At 40.4% G+C, this 17,347-nt stretch overlaps 1 long non-coding RNA gene across 2 annotated transcripts; it reads right to left on the bottom strand.

The window, feature by feature from the left end:
* On the bottom strand, positions 1,754-3,856 carry LOC8071585. 2 transcript variants are annotated; one of them, XR_002453727.1, is made up of 4 exons: positions 3,353-3,856; positions 2,509-2,606; positions 2,269-2,395; positions 1,754-2,100 (listed from the first exon to the last, which is right to left on the bottom strand). It is a non-coding gene; the product is annotated as an uncharacterized LOC8071585 (long non-coding RNA). The 2 variants fall into 2 exon arrangements; XR_002453726.1 differs by lacking the exon at positions 3,353-3,856 and having other exon boundaries at positions 2,509-3,345.

Below are 17,347 nucleotides of genomic sequence, written 5' to 3'. Positions count from 1 at the left end.
TTAGAATAATACCGAGGCACCCTGCCATCTTTTTAAATCATTTATGGGCAAATAGGCAAGGTTTGTCTTTCTAAATCAATTTTTTCAAAGGCTGGTCTATCTTTGTAAATGATTCATTGTTTTTATATATAATAAGTGATGAAACCAAACTTTGTATAAAATTATACTGCTGGACACGTTAAACATGTTTGTGGCTGACAGCTAATTTATCAAGATACGGAATATTTCATTTTAAATTATTAGATTGTTCTCAAATTTATTTTTATTATTTTTATTAAACAGTCTTGATATTGACATAATGTATATTTAAGTTATATTTCGATGCAGGCCATAATTTTTTAACTGATAACTTTTTTATTTTAAGATTGATTGGAGATAAAAATATTTGTTTCTAAATTTTTTTAGTTTTACCTTCAACTTCTTTATTTTTCAGACAATATCCATTGTTTACAAAGTCTACATTAATGTTGTTGTTCTCAACACAATCTACATCTTTGTGATTTATACTTCTTTACTTTGAGTACTTAGAGGCCTAAATATATGTTTTCTGTTCAGACTTTTGTACTCAAATTGTTTGTTTTTTAAATGATCGTGAATGTAGACAAGTGCTCTATATCAAACTTGTATTAAACAAATAGGTCTAAAGCTTTGTTGTTAAAATTGATTTCATTTGGGTACCCAAATATATATTTAATAAAGGTTTCATAGAAGATAATACAAAAGTACAAAATCTTGTAGTGTAGAACAGCGCTGTTGTGTATATATATAATACCACAATCCTAAATTACCTTGAGTCCTAAAAATTTATTTGAGGGTCAAAACAAAACCGCCAACAAAAGTGTAGTTTCCTTAGCTGCGGACATAGACCTCCAAGGAAATGGAGATATTCTTAAGTGTGAAACCAAACTGCCAAGGTAGTTCTATATGTTTCCTTTAGTATTATTAAAATAGCCAAGTTAACTGCTCACTTCCTTGGGTATTATTCACAACCGCTAAGGTAATATAAATCTTTTTAGTGTAATTTTTTAGAACCTCAAGGAAATTCTCAGAGGTTTAAAATTCATTTTTTTAATTTTTCAAGTGAGCTCAGATGGAGATATGACCTAAACCAAACTTATATTATTAGATGGGATCTAAAACTTTTTAGTTCAAACTTTTTACATTTAAAATCAATTAGGATCTCAAATATTCATTACAAGATTCAACAACGTGAATACAAAAGAAAAAAAAATATGTCACTTAGTCACAAGTTGCTTTGAGTAGTTGTAGTGGTAAGTGCTTTACATTTGAAGCAATAGGTTACAGGCCCTCCTCCCAGGAGGCGTAGCTTTCTTTGATGCTCCATATTTTCTCGAAAGTTGCTGGTCCCAACCAAACTAATTCCGTTTTTCCATACAAAACAGGCCATGTTTGGATCCATCAGCTTACTACAAGAATTTGTGCTTTTACATGACGATGGATTTGGTCATAGATTGCCAAAAATACATCATAGTCAACTATCCATGACGTACGAGAAATCCGTCATGTATCTCACGTCATACATTTGTTGCACCGAATTGAACCGTCACGGATTCGTATTTATTTCCGTCATGGATTGCATGGTCTGGAAGCATAGCAAAAGGGTATTGTGATAATCTAAAACGTCATGGATTTGGTCCACGTCAACTATAGGCCCAAATTTTTTGTTCAAAAATGACTTAAATTCAAATTTGAATCAACATCACATGAAGATCGTCACAGATCACAACCAAAATATCATCACAGATCACAATCTATTTTTATCACAGAAAAGGTTTAGAAAACAAAAGATCAGGTACAGATGATCAATGCCATATCCATTACATGTTAATCCCATCTCCAGAACATAGGGTATCAGTTACAGAGAAAATGGCAAGACTTACACATGTCAATGCCATCATCATTATAAGTCTGAACACATTTCAAACAAATATCAACACATTTCTTGGGCACTTGATGTAGTGGAAGAGGATCAAAATACATCTTCTTTAACTTATAGCGCCGTTGGCAAACATCATTATTCAGCATAGCCACACATGCTTTTTTCACATGGATTGAGGTTTTATCCACTTCAAACTTGGACTGCATTTAACAAAATTACAAGTACATGAAATATTTGTTTGAAAGAAACATAGGAGCAGCATTATACAAGATAATCATGTTTGTTCACTGTTTTCAAATTAAATGACCACCTCTCATACAAGAGATACTTGCATGTACAAGAGATCAAATTCAGAGGTGGGAGGTCACCTCTCATACAGAAACTGGTCATGAAACTTCTTACACCTTGGACAAAAAAAACTGCAACTATCCTTGTTGCATTGTCTAATCAGCTCCTCTTATAAAGCAAAGTCCACATGGATCAGATGCTGAAATCCTACAAATGCGAGCAAGAGATATTAGTTTGAAATGTGTGCACCTTGTCATAATCTGCTCAAGAACCAAAAGAAGATGGGTTGGAATTGGAATTGGAATTGTTCTCCAACTAACCGTGCATGCTCATGCCTTTTACATTGTACATAGGTTCCACACCCTGACCACAGTTATATACAACATTCTTGTTCCACAGATACCCTTCTATGTCCTAGCTGCAACGACCCCTTATGTTTCAGAACAAGAAATCCACTTTGAGACTGAATTAGTGTATGCAACATTAACAGCAAATATCATGGCTAGCATGGTATCACGATATCCACAGGAAGGTTGGGCACAAGAGGGTGGTGATCCATGCTTACCAGCATCATGGTCCTGGGTGCAATGCAGTTCAGAAGCTTTTCCAAGGTTATTCTCAATGTATGACAACCATGTCAATTCTACCTTCAATTTTTAGCCTACCTTAATGAAAAAGTATTTGGCACCTAATATTTTTTTTTTCTTGCAGCACATTGTCGGGGAAGAACATTACAGGAAGTATCCCAGTGGAACTGACAAAGTTATCAGGGCTGGTTGAGCTGTAAAGACTGAATACTTTATCTTTATTTTGTCCAAGTCTGTTGTCTGATCGACATGTTTCTGTTAACTTAACTGACACTGCACATACACTATGAGATGCTAAAAAATTGCAGATTATTAAGGCTTCCAACTAATCAAAATCATCCATGCTGCTTGCTGCCCCCACTACCCATGTCCTGAACTTCCTCAGAACATGGGGGCGCCACTGCGCCAGTGACCATGGATCGTTTCGTTTGTCAGGAAATGACGCGGCATATAAATCACAGTAATTCACAGCGAACCAGCGAATTCTAGCATGAAAATTGGCTGTACCACGACAAATAGATTCACTGTTGCAGATAAAAATTGGAAAAAAAAAAAAGCAGAGCAGATGGCATTGTACCGTGGTGTCCGCGGCGACGCCGTCGCCGACCGGGCCAGGTGCATCGGCTTTGCTGGCCACAGGTGCCTTACCCTTGGATTTCTTGGTGCTGGCGGCTGCCTCAGCGACGGGGGCGGGGGTCGGCTTCTTCTTGTTCTTGGAGGCAGAGGCGGGGGAGGGGGGCGGGGGCTAGGTAGGAGACGGCAGCCCGGCGACCAGTGGTGGGGTGGCCTTGGCCTTGGGTGCCGGGGTGGGAGGGGGCGACCATTGGGGCGGTGCCTCGACGGGATCCAAGGGGGCGGCCGGGGTTCCAGCGGGAGCCGGGGTGGCCACGGGGTCGATCTGCAGGGTGCGCGGCCTCCCCTGGCGTGCGGCTCGGCGCGGCCACTGTAGCAGGCGCGCGGCCGGCTCTGGCTTTGGCCCGGCGCGCAGCCCCCTGGCTGGCCCCTGGCTGTGTGCGTTTCCTTCCTGTGTGTGCGTTTCCTGAGGAAGAAGAGGATCAGGAAGAGAGAGAAAGAAGGGGAGGAAGTGGATAGGGTTAGGGTTTCACCCTCTCAATTTATATGACCCTCAGTGAATCTGAGCCGTTCATCACGATGGATGGCCATGGTTGATTGGGCCTATCAGGCCGGCCCATAAAGGGCGAATTTGAGTTGTTGGGCTGATGTTTATTTTTTTTCATTTCTTCTCTTTCATAAATAAATTTATTTCTCGGATACAAATCATGATATATATATATATATGGTCTACATGATCATTGTGAGGTCTCAAAATACTTTCTAAAAAATGTATACTATATATATGTTCCGAAGTTTTAAAATTTTACAATAGATTTACTATTTTCTATAGTTTAACTGAATTTTGTGTGTTTTTGAATAATATCTAGGGCTTCTATACTAACATGTGTCAGACCTAAATTTTCGCGGGCCGCTTGCAAAATTTGCACGGGACTCAATGTAAGCTAGGCATGGATATGAAATTATATTATTTTAAAGGAGTAATTCAACTTTCTTTCTCTAGTTTAATAATTAAATGTAATAATAACCAAAATCAGCCACATTGGATGATTTAATTGTGACCAAATTAGCCATTCGTCACGGATACATAAGTGAAGTGCCACAATACTCGGTGACGGTTAGCTCGTTCATCACGGATACACAAGTAAAGTGCCACAACACTCTGTGACGGTTAGCCTGTCACAGTTATATCACCCTAAAAATGACTAGTGTAATTCTGTGATGATTTTTAAAAAGGTCATAAGAAAACGTCATGTAAAGCACCATTTCTTTAGAGCAACTTCAACAGAAGAGTTATCGATGTTGTTTAATATATGATTATTTCGCGAAAAAGAGACTTCAATAACTGTTATATCTGGCTTTCCAAAAAATAATTTAGCTGTGGTGGGATCACCAGACAAGCCTGCTAAAATATTAGCTAATGGGAACCCCCCATAGTTGTTCTAACCTACATAAAACCAACTGAAAGTGCTCAATGACCAAACTACCTTCCTCCTTTTTCTGCATCCGCACCCTTGGGCACTGTTCCATGATACAATTTTTCCCTCATGACTTGGTCTACCGTACTCTAGTCTTCTAGTGTCACCGTGCCTCCTCTCGCGAGCGAGCCATGTCCGTCGGCATCACCACTCCATGGCAGACTTGGCGGCATGCGCCATAGTTCCCTACCGCAAGGGCAGGTGTTGGGGGCTAAGGTTACCGTGGCTCCCTAGCAGCGGGGCGCGCCGAGAGCCAGTACGGCTCCTCGGGAGACCCGATGGCACGCTCCATGGCTCCCCAACACAAGGGTGAGCACCGAAGTGCTGAGGTTGTGGCAGCTCCTAGCCATGGGGATGATAGATGGCATTGCTTCTGACTTGACAGACCTAGAGGGGCGCGCCACGGCTCCCCACAGCAAGGGCGGGAACCAAGGGTGAGGTCATGGTGGCTCCCTAGGAGCAGGGAAAGGAGGGCCAACACCAGGGGCAGCCTTGTGGAGGCACGTACGAGAGCATGCACCGAGGCTTGGGTGTCGGGGCTTAGGCCACGCTAGCCTCGGGCTCTTTCTCTTCGGCACAATGGGGATGGAGTGAGGAAGAGAGAGCAATATGGTCAATATTCACTAACTAACTAACTAACTAACTAGTGGATCCAAACAACCCTAGCTAAACTTTAGCTAGCTAAAGTTTAGTTCAGGTGAATTCAAACAGGACCTAGGTATTGTCCTAATTTCTTTGGCGGATAGCCTCGAAGAAAATAATCTTTTAGTGTCCAAATCGGCAAGGAAACTAATTCCCTTGTGTTCTAAGTTCAATCCTTGATGGAGTTTGCTTGACAGTTTATGGCCAAGAATCATTTTCTTAGTGGTTTAGACTCTTTCCTCGGTGGTTTTGGACATAAGGTAATTTGGGATTTTGGCACTATATTGTGAAAGCTGTTGCAAATCGGTCCGCGTCACTACTAGAAATCAGATCTTTGCCGAGTGCCAAGTGGTTTGTTGAGTCCAAGTTTTTGGGCGGTGCAAAAAAAACACTTGACAAAAAAAAACCACTCGGCAAAGCCACTTCTTTGCCGAGTGTCAAGTGGTTTGTTGGGTCCAATTTTTTGGCGGTGCAAAAAAACACTTGACAAAAAAAACCACTCGGCAAAGCCACTTCTTTGCCGAGTGTCTAAAAAAAGGCTCGGCAAAGACCTTTTTTATCGAGTGCAAAAAAAGACTTTGCCGAGTGTTTTTTTGACACAAGGCAAACAATTATTTAAAATCCACATTTTGATGCACAAAATGACTTCAAATGAAAGGGTTTTTAAGTACAAAGTTGTAACACTTCTCAAGACTTACAAAGTTTATTTTGATCGTTTCTTCATATGATAAAGTGAAGCAAATTTGTTCATAAATCTTACATATCTCTCTTATAGTTTATGAAACTACAAGAGAGGTTATATAAGAATTGTGAACAATGTTAGAACTATCATGTCCAATGAACAAATGACCAAACAACCAAAATAAATTTTTTATATCTTGAGAAGTTATAGAATTTTGTATCAGGCAAATTTTCCATTTGAACTCATCTTCTCGACAAAACTGTATTTGAATTTGAAAATTTGAAAATTCAAAATTTTCAAATGACCTTGGTTTGGAAAATAACCAAAATAAAATTTCTAGATCTCATAGAGTTATGAAACTTTGTAGTGGGTAACCTTTTGATTCAAATCATCTTGTCATGCAAAACTATGTTTGAATTTTTAAAATTTAAGATTCAAAATTTATAAACGACCTCAGATGGAGAAACTTTCTAAACAAAAAGTGTATATCTTGAAAAGTTATGAAATTTATAGTTGACAAGTTTTTTATTTAAATTCACTTAGAGCCTCAAAAAGCAATTTACACTCGGTTTAGTATATTTTGCACGAAAAATATCATGACTTGCAACTTCGACAGAGATCCCCCAATTAAAAAAAAAATTGTTAGTGCGTGGAATGAAATGTAGTAGATCACAATTTGTATTTGCTATATTCCTTATCGTAAATCGTAATCTATACCACCGAAATGTTGGAATACACAGATCAATGCAGCACACAATATACATATATATACCAGTTGCACGCGCGCGCCTGCACTGGATGCGCCGAGCAAACGGAACAAACACCTGCAGTAATAATGCGGAAAATTCCGAACAAAACCCGGCGACACCCATCTATGCATCCGTGCTCGCTGTCGCGCGCGTGTTCGTGTGTTGTCGCGCGTGCTCAAGACACGATCGACAGCGCCCAGACTTGGATCGTCTGCGGGTCGCTCGTGGTCTGCCACTTCTGCTCCCGCCCCCTCTCGACGGCAGCGGCGCCAGGCTGCTGCTTGGACGACCTCCTCCTCTCGTTGGCCTCGTCGGCGTCCATCTCCTGCTGCCGGCACTCCTCGCTGCAGAACGGGGTGTCGCCCCTGCATCGTTCAATCGCGCGCGCACCAGCATCATATCAGACACCATTACTTGACAGTTGACACACTAGCGTGCTTTTGTCTAGGGTCTTACTAGTCTTACCTATACATGAAGATGTCCTTGTTCCGGCCAAGCAGCCGGCCGCACCGGCCACAGGCGTCGAGGAAGTGGTGGCCGCGCTCGCCGGCGGTGGCATCGTTGTCGTGGGGCGCGTGGCGTGGCCACTGTGACGACGACGGTGCGCTCAGGGTGAGGGTATGGGAGGCGCCGTGGACGGGGAGCCCTGCCTTCACGAAGGGCTCGGTCGCCAAACAGGCGTGGAAGCAGTGGAAATGGTAGTCCTCCATGAAGTTTTTCCTTCGACTGGGTTTCTCTTTTGTTTCTTGGCGAGGAATCGGAGGAGGAAGAATGTGGTGGTCTGGTGGAGTTTGCGACTTTGCGCTGAGTGGATGGCTGCCCGCTGCCCTGAGTTTATAAAGGAACAACCAGGACAGGAAGAGCGCGGTTTACACTTTAGTAATTTTTTAAACTATACTAGGGCCTTCCTTTATTTCGACGCCTGTGCTACAAATCGGCGACAAGTTAGATTAGCTGGACTAGATACGAAACTGACGAGATAAGTTGAGTTGTTTCAAATTCACATTCACATTAATATAACATATGTGCCAGATATCATGTACTATATAACATTTTTTCAAATTCAAATTCAACCACGGATTGAATTTATATAAACAAATACTAACATTTTATGATACAGCATAAGTATCATTAGATAAGTTATATAATATATTTTCATAATAATTTTATTAGAGACATAAATGTTAATACTATTTACTATAAACATGAACCAACTTGAGTTAGTTTAAGTGACACGGATCACATATTTGAATTCTTTTTGTGGACAGAGGAATTATGCATTTTTGTTACATAATTGTGCAGTAGAGATAAGCTCGTAATGAACAATACATCTTTTCTTAAAATATATAGTGCGAAATTCCATTTCGAAGTAACATGGCTTATATCCCTATCACGAAAATAGGCACCGTATGTTTCTAGCCAAGTCGAACCATATGTGCCTTTAACACAACCATGTATTCATTGTGAAATTTCAATATCACTGTGTAACAGAACAAAATCAAATATGCATCATATGTGAGTTTTAGAAGACAAATATCACATATAGCTACAAATAAGGAGTAATATCAAAGGACAATGCATAAATTATATAACGTACATAATAAATCAGAAACAACCTTAGGCAGCAAACCACAGAAGACAACTCCAAACTTTGGGTATTAACTTCACTCTACAGGATCCAACTGACTGGTTGATCACAAGCCCAATACTTCTGCTGAGGTGGGGAAGATAGCAAGAGTGAGTCCAAGATGAACTCCACAAGTATAGCAACTAGATTGTATAGATCCCACAATCTCATGATCATTGTGACATAAATAATGTAGAGCATTAAACAATAAACATGAGCATATTTACACAACAAGAATCATCACCCTTAATGTAAGAATCCCCAAGGGCGCTCGTGACCGTGAGCATGGCTAGTATACAAGTTTAATAAACACTCTGCAGTGGTCGTACAACTTTATCCATGAGTCATGATTTACCCTTTCACCCGAGGTAGCTAACCTCTTAACCCCCTTCCTAGGGAGATCGGCAGGGATCACTATGAAGTCTTTCAAAGGTTCGTCTAACAAGTTAGGGCCGCTTGGTTTCATTAGTCAGTCCGTGTGATTCTACTATGCAGGGAATCTACGGTCTGCTATCCCCCATTTGCGCCACGCGGATAACCTCTAACAAGCTAGAAAAGTTACTCATACTTGACTAAAGCCAGAGCTTTTATTGCCCACATGGTTGCACTTTTATCCCGGTTATCACTTACGGATAAATCCTCAAATTGCTAAAAAGTCATTATAATCGTTTGTTGCTTTACATTAATCTAGTCCCAAGATTATGGTCATAGAATTAAAATCCAAATGCTATACTTGCCTTAATCCAATTGCTCTTGTTGATCCTACTGACTCTGCTAGTCTTACATGTTGTCAAGTCTCTGATCTTGATCACTGAAGTAATGCTCCCGACTAAACTCGGTCACCAATCATCAACACACAAGCAATCGAGGCCACACATACACAAAGCAAACAAAGCTACAATTATAACAGTACACCAACAGTATAAAAACAGTAAGAGAAGTTGGTAAAATGATTCTACGCATCGCTACGATCTCATAGACGAAAACATCACGAAAATTGGAGCTAGAACGGCGAAGATATGAATTTTCTAAGATTTTCTTTAGAAAAAGTAATTAATTAAATAGGGTCACGAAATTAAAAAGTTTCAAACTGATGAATCAAGATTACTAATAAGTAGATCTCACGAAAATGAATCTAACACAATTTGAACGGATCAAATCGGAGTTAAAATGAATATTTTATGAGCTAAACAAACTCAGTGGCATTTTCATAAATACTAGAAAACGTATTTTGAATCAAACCATAGTGAAATACGTCTTTAAATCAGTGAAAGTGTATTTTCGAAAGACGCCTACGGACTGCGGGTTCATTTGGCAAAAGCTCAGGGACTCTTTAACAAATGTGCAAATGAAGAGGTATCTTCTAATCGTTGCCGTTGATTTGAGATCGCATGGCTGCAACAGGATTGTGAGGGGGTGAGGGGCGCCGGCGCTGAGCACCCATGGCGGCGCCTTGGCCGGACACGGCTGAACCTCGCCGGAGTCGTTTGCGCGGGCTCTACCGGGCATGATTTTCCAAAGCAAAAGCACTGGGAGAGAGAGGGAGTCAAGGCGAGTCTGTCCCGGGGTAAAATGTGGCCGGAGGAGTGGCCAGCGCAGCGGTCCGTGATGGCGCCATGGCCGGTCCCACCGGAGCTCACGGGGAAGACTCTGGGGACCACGTTTTCGCACGGGAGAAAGCCGGAGAGGGAGAGGGAAAGGAGGCGCGCTCACCATGGTGAAAATTGAAGGCGGCGTCGGCTCGGTTCGTCGGATTGAATGCGGCGGATCGCGGTGGTCACCGGTGGTGGTTCTCTGTGCATTTTCAGCGAGAGCAAAGGCAGGGAGAGAGAGCGAAATGGGAGCAGCAGGGGTGGCGCAGCTCGCGCACATCCAAATGAGCAAAACGCGGGAGAGAAAGTGGGGGGAGTGGGGAGTGGGGGCGCCAGCGGTTGCCATCCGTGCACTACGATAGGAGAGGGAGGCAGTTGCTGGAGGAAGGGGAAGGCCCTGACCGGTGGGCCCCGCCCGTCAGCCACTGAAGAGAGAGGAGGGGGTGGGACGCGCTGTGGGCTGGAGTGGCACAAGCGGGCCGGGCCAGCGAGAAAAGAGGTGGGGGAGGAAAGGAGAGGGCTGGGCCTGCGTGGGCTGAAATCAGGGAGAGGAAGGGGGATTCCTTTTTATTTCTCATACAAATTTTCAAAGCCCTTTTCAATTTGAATTTTGAACCAAAACTCTTTTCCTCAAATTCACACATCATAAAATAAAATGTTGCAGCATGTATGCATCAACGCATTTCTAATCTTATATTAAAATTTTAATTTTCCCAAAATTTATTATTTTCCCTATATTTAAATGGTCACAAAATTGACTCAATAAATCAAATTTAACTATTTAAAACAAGGGAATTTTTAGGGTGTTACAATTCTACCCTCTTAAAATGAATCTCGTCCTCGAGATTCTGAAGAGGCTCCGATCCTCTAAGAGAAACATGAAAATATCTTGTTAACCCTTTCAACTTCACAACTTGCATACCAAACTTCAACAGTTATACCTTAAGGTCACATCTCGTGAATAAAATTTCCATTGAATAATTATTATTCATAATTGACCAAAGTCCATCTTGACTACTATTTTTTTAGCTTACAACTCCAAGAGACATGGAAACTTAATATGCATTTGCCTCCTCAGGTAGGAGTGGACCACCGTGATACTCAATTCTTTTTCCTGACGGTGCTGTTAAAAGCATTTTGTACTGGGTACCATGGATCACTCCTTTGTGTGCACACAACCATCCATTACCAAGGACCAAAGCAATATCGAGTGACTCTAACACAATGAGGTTTACAGTGAAGTTTTCCTTGCTTATGACAAAATTGACATTTGAGCAAACCTGATCTGCTTGTATTTCTCCCATTGGGGTATGCCTAACAAAGGCTTCCTCGTTGGGCACTTCACCCGCTCGATCATCTTTATCAAGTTGGCAGAAACGAAAGAGTGCAAAGCACCCGGGTCAAACAAAGCAAAAACTAGCACTGAGTCTACTTGAATATAGCCACCCACCACTTTGGTAGCTCCCTGAATGTTACGCCTATCCACATTGCTCAGTTTTCCATTGATATAGTCTCGTTGCACCTTACTTCCATGAGCAGGCTTCTTACGGCTTTTCCTTTTTCTCTTTCGCAATTGTGGATTCTGATTTGATTCACTTCCAACTTGCTCTTCAATATTATTATTTTGATAGTATTCAGCTTCATCATACTCATTACATCCTTCAAAGGTAGGATCATCATTCTCTTCCCACGTATCAGTAAGAGGCATCATATAGGTCTCATGATCCATGGGATGCTACACTCCCTGGTATCAAGTGACCAGTATCAGTAACACGGCAAGGAGAGATGATCATAATCATAGAATATCTCAAGAGACAACTCTCGCTTCAAGATAAATTGAAAATGCATTAACCCGTGATATCAAGGTTCTACCCCCCTTAAGATGAGGTTGATTGGGGGACACTAGGGACAACCTCTCATATCCTTTTTAGATGCTACACATCATAGTCTTTTAAATTGATTGTACTGAGTCTCTTAAATCCAAGGTTGGTTCCATCACTAAATTCCACCTATTAGTACCTTTATCATAGTTAAGTTGCTTCACTCTCACATCCCACATATAGTTATGAGTATCAGCAATGACTTATACCACCTTTGATTTTAGCACACTCCAAATGGGATGATATCTTGTTTAAAAAGAAAACTTTCCAAACACTCGAGGTCCTTATAGATGATCCAATCATTAACCAATACTTGTCCTTGTAACTCCTCTAACTAGGCTACCCCCTTAAGAACAGTTCAATTAGAGCACATAAAAGGGTAGCTTGCACTTTCTTCTAGATAAGTTAACTAACATTGAGGCCTTCTAACATCCCAAAGAACTTATGTGTAAGGGAAGAACTAATATCCTGAAATTTCCTCGCAATATGAAAAACACCAGCGTAGTAAACTAGACATAATCTTGTTCTATTAATCCAATAGGGTTATAGCTTATACCGTTAACCTTAGCAACTTATCTAAAACTTTGCTATAGAACACTTTTCCAAGTTCTATAGTTACATTTGTCCCAAATAGTAAGCAACCGAAACTGGTCTAGGTTATTGATAGCACAACTGTATCATCTTATGATTTTCATAACTCCAATACCAAAATAGCTATGGGGTGATTCTTGAGGTCAGAGAAAGATCTTAAGTCCGCTTTCATCCAGAATTTGCTCATGATTTTTGGTCATCCCAGATCAAATATATGAACTGATAAAGAAGTGATACTCTGGAAAGGCAGGATAAGATAACAAGAAGAAACAAAAACCTGACTAATTATTTCATTAATTCTTATAGCTTAAGCCTATAAACTAATGAAATTGTGGAGAAAAACCCACAAGATCATTGCACTCATTACAAAGATCCAAATCAAACATAAACATAAAAACAATTCAACCAAGCAGTAAAGGTTCACAAGGCACACAAACTCGACTTTCGCTACTAGTGTTTTTATTACACAAGGGCACAAACTCCTATCTCTTGGACTCGGTGTCGCTACTTTCATTATACAACTGTTGGTTCTTCTGTGGACAAGAGTTTACATAGTGCTTTTCCTATCGGTAGTGATAACACTTTCTCTTAGCTGGATCCTTTGTGATATCATTTTCCAGTGATGTGTTACCCCGTGTGTTATCAGCTCGCTAACCTTGGTTAACTCTCTTCCTAAATTGGTTGATCCTTCGAGGTTGAAACTCTTTATAAGTGATTATCCATCCATCTATGCATACCTCATGAGCAGTGGGGTTAGCTTGAGAAGTTTCTTCATCTCCAAGGTTTGGATTTTCCTGACAAGAATTTGAAGCTAAAAGTGACCACTTAGGATTTGAATGTTGATCACTTTTCAATACTGGCTCTAGTGATTTTGCCTTCCTCTTCTTATCCACATTGGTCACACAATTTGGTTTTATCTTAACTTCCTTTTTAAATGACCTATTCTGAAGATAAGGGAGACCATAATGCCTCTATGGACTCTAATATTTTTCCATTGTATTACTACTAATACCTCTATGGGCTCTCATATTTTTCCAAGCTTCTGCTACTTATCTCTTCAGTGGTCTTGTGATGCGCTGTTGAGAGTTACCAGTTTGAGTCATTCCTTCCACTACTTGTTTTTGCATGTCTAGAAGCTTCTCCTTGTCAAATGCTTTTACGAGTGGCAACTCTGGGTCCTTTTGTTCATTCATGCCAAAGGTCTCCTTGTTGTGAGCCATCTAATTAGATAAGGATGTTGGATTTAGAATAGAGACAAAGTTTTATAATAGAATAGGGCAGAGGTGAGCATAAATTTTGCAATTTTCAATGTTAAGGTGAAAGCAAGAAGTAAGCAGAGATAGAAGCATGCTAAAACATCCGGTTCTAACTAGGCCTGCTTCCTACAGTCAATATTGCTCTGATACGACTTTGTAACACCCGATTTTAAGAACAAAATTAGATATGCACCATATGTGAGTTTTGGAAGACAAATCTCACATGTAGCTACAAATAAGGTGTAATATCAAAGGACAACACATAAATTATATAATGTACATAATAAATCAGAAACAACCTTAGGCAGCAAACCATGGAAGATAACTCCAAACTTCGGGTGTTAACTTCACTCTACTGGATCTAACTAACTGGTTGATCACAAGCCCAATACTTCTCCTGAGGTGTGGGGGATATAGCAAGAGTGAGTCCAAGACGAACTCCACAAGTATAGCAACTAGATTGTATAGATCCCACAATCTCATAATCAATGTGACATAAATAATGTAGAGCAATAAACAATAAACATGAGCATATTTACACAACAAGAATCATCATCCTTAATGTAAGAATCTCCAAGGCCGCTCGTGACCGTGAGCACGACTAGTATACCAGTTTAATAAACATTCTGCAGAGGTCGTACATCTTTACCCATGAGTCATGATTTACCCTTTCACCCGAGGTAGCTGTTGGGTATTTTAAACGCAAACAGAAAAATCCGCAAGCGCACGGATACCGATGTAGCTTTCACCCGGGAGTATTCCAGACTATCGATTTTCCACAGAGAACGTGAGTGTACTAATTAAGATTCAAAATCGCCAAAGGATAACTATATAATTATTTTTGGTGGGAAGAGAGGAAGTTTCCTGAGAGTTCTCTAGTTGGTCTAAGAATCAAGAATTACTTCAAAGATTATTTATTTCGGGACATCAGAACACTAACCACAGAAAGAGATGAGAAGGGGGCTAGGAAGCTCTAACTACAGTCCTACAAACACCGATCCGAACGAGGGGAATACGTCGACCATTAGGGTTGTCACTACCCTAGGGCTACCACAACAATCCGCAGGATTGTGTGCAATTCCAGGTAATTGCAAGACTAAACACCACATCTAATCTATTAATTACTACTCTAATGTTGCAAAGATTAGAGCACTTGATGCAAGCGGGAATCCACTAAATAACTTGAATGTAAATAAAAGTAATTAAAGAACTCAGGAATTATGAATTGAAGATCCTGGAGAATGATGAAGAACGAACCAGTTGCTGAAAAAGTACAATGTTGAGGAAGATCCGACAGATCCGGCTCCTCCTCCTCCGCTCTCCTCTTCTCTCTCCCTATTTTCTAGATTACAACTAGAACTAACTAGAACTAGAACTAGAGGAACTAGAACTAGAACTAGATAAACTAGAGGGATCCTCTCTACTTGGATGAAGAATTGAAACCCTAGCTTTGATTCTGTAGAAGAGGTATGCTCTCCATAGGTCAGGGGGCCTTGCTTATATAGTCTTTTTTAGATGAATCTGGGCCGTCGGATCAAACCGACATTAATCGCATGGTTTTCCTTGATCTCTTAGGTCGGTGGAGCACGATCCACGAAAATGACTCTAATTAGGCACAGAAGGTGGGCGGGCGCCCAGGAGAGTAGGGCGGGCTCCCTGCCTCCGAGCCCGATCGCCTTTCCGTTCATTCCCGTGGCTTCTGGAGTCTTCTAGATGGTAGAAAATTGCGCGGCACATTAATATCTCTATGTAAACCCGACGTGTGGGCCTTTCCTCCATATTTCCTGATAACCCCTTGCAGAAATAGGCAAACAACAAAACTCGTGGAATTCTGTCAGATAAAACCCTAAGTCTAGGTGTTGGTTGCATTTGGATCTTTTTCCATGATTAGTTGACGGTTAAATGTGAGCATTAAGGACCGTCAACAAGCTCCCCCAAGCTTAACCTTTGCTCGTCCCTGAGCATAGCTAAGATCAGCAAAAAAATAGGGGTTACTTTTATGCCTCTTACTACAGGGTTTTTAAGTTATCACTAAAGTCTTAAGTGATTGAAAAACAGAATGATCAAGTCAAGCACTATGTCTCAAGTTCTTCTGTCTTACCTTTGTTCTGGAGTTTTTTTTGTAAGTTACCAAAATAAAACTGAGGCATTTGCCTTCTTCTCGAAAGATATATAAGTAGTTCTTTAAAAGTTTTAGCATACTTACTTTGCATTTTGCTATGTCAATGCTTGGAGCAAGGGAGAGGGATGTCATAGTCCTAGATCAAGACCTTTGACCTTTTTGATAAGTTTGTCATCTCTTACTGGCATATTGCTTATTAGAGGGACCATGGGCTATCATCATTTTTTTTCTCTCTTTTTTTTCAAGTGGGCAGCAAGTACCTCTAATTCTACTGTCGGACACGTGTCCATTTTTTCCACTCAGGTGGGTATCTTTGTACCCCTAATTCTACTTCGGACACTTGTCCATTTTTACCTCTCATCTCACTCTTTCTTTTGAATCAAATTTTTGCATAGTCCCATGCCTCTAACGCAATAATACCACGGAAGAGTGAATCTTTTATATTTTTAAAACAAAAAGATCTTGATCTTTGGAGCATGATAATTCTCTCAACCAAAACTACAAGAATTAACAATGGATTGAACAAAGCAAGTGCCCACAGTTTTAATATTTATATCTTATAAGACTCTAGGTATTATGTCAAACAAGATCTCAATTTTTTTAGATTTTCAAAAGATAAAATCTCTAGAACTCTAGCAAAACTTGGAACAAGTTAAATAGTAGCTCAGACCTTCTCATATCATGTTTGTCAATTACCTAGACTTGGATCAAACTTTCTTTTTATTTTATTTAAAACTTAGGATTACACAAAACTATTGTATATTACTCAAAAGAAAAACTTTGTTTAGTTTCATGGTTATGCATTTTTATTTATTTATTTATTTCCGAATACTAGTAAATAAAACCAAGAAAGAAAAGTAATACTTATCTAGATACACATGGGGGTGCCTCCCCCAAGCTGGATGTTGACATAGTCGTTCACTCTTGTGGCCTGCCTGTTCGGTCTCACTCTTCTTAAGTCTCAAAAGCTTGCACAACCCAAATAGACAACAAAACTCGCAAAGCATATTAAGGGTTAGGTAATTGTCTAGAGCTTATGAGAGCTTAATATGAGAATTCTATGAACTCAATCACATCAAGTTCCTCTACCAGGTTGTTTTGTGGCTCAAGATAGATTTTCAAGCGTTGACCATTTACCTTAAAAGTGTTACCTATGTCGTCTTGGATGGTAATGGCTCCATGAGTTGAAGTGTCAATAACCTTGTATGGTCCATCCCACTTAATTCGTAGCTTAGCATGCCCAAAGAGCTTAACTCTTGAATTGAATAGTAGAACCTTATCTCCAGGCTTAAACTCCTTGTGCTTGATTCTCTTGTCATGCCATCGTTTTGTTCTCTCTTTATAGATCCTTGAATTGTGATAGGCTTTCTCTCTCCATTC

The sequence above is a fragment of the Sorghum bicolor genome, chromosome 5 (assembly GCF_000003195.3).
Source record: "Sorghum bicolor cultivar BTx623 chromosome 5, Sorghum_bicolor_NCBIv3, whole genome shotgun sequence".
NCBI classification, from domain to species: domain Eukaryota; kingdom Viridiplantae; phylum Streptophyta; class Magnoliopsida; order Poales; family Poaceae; genus Sorghum; species Sorghum bicolor.
This window is presented reverse-complemented; position numbering and strand designations above follow the sequence as displayed.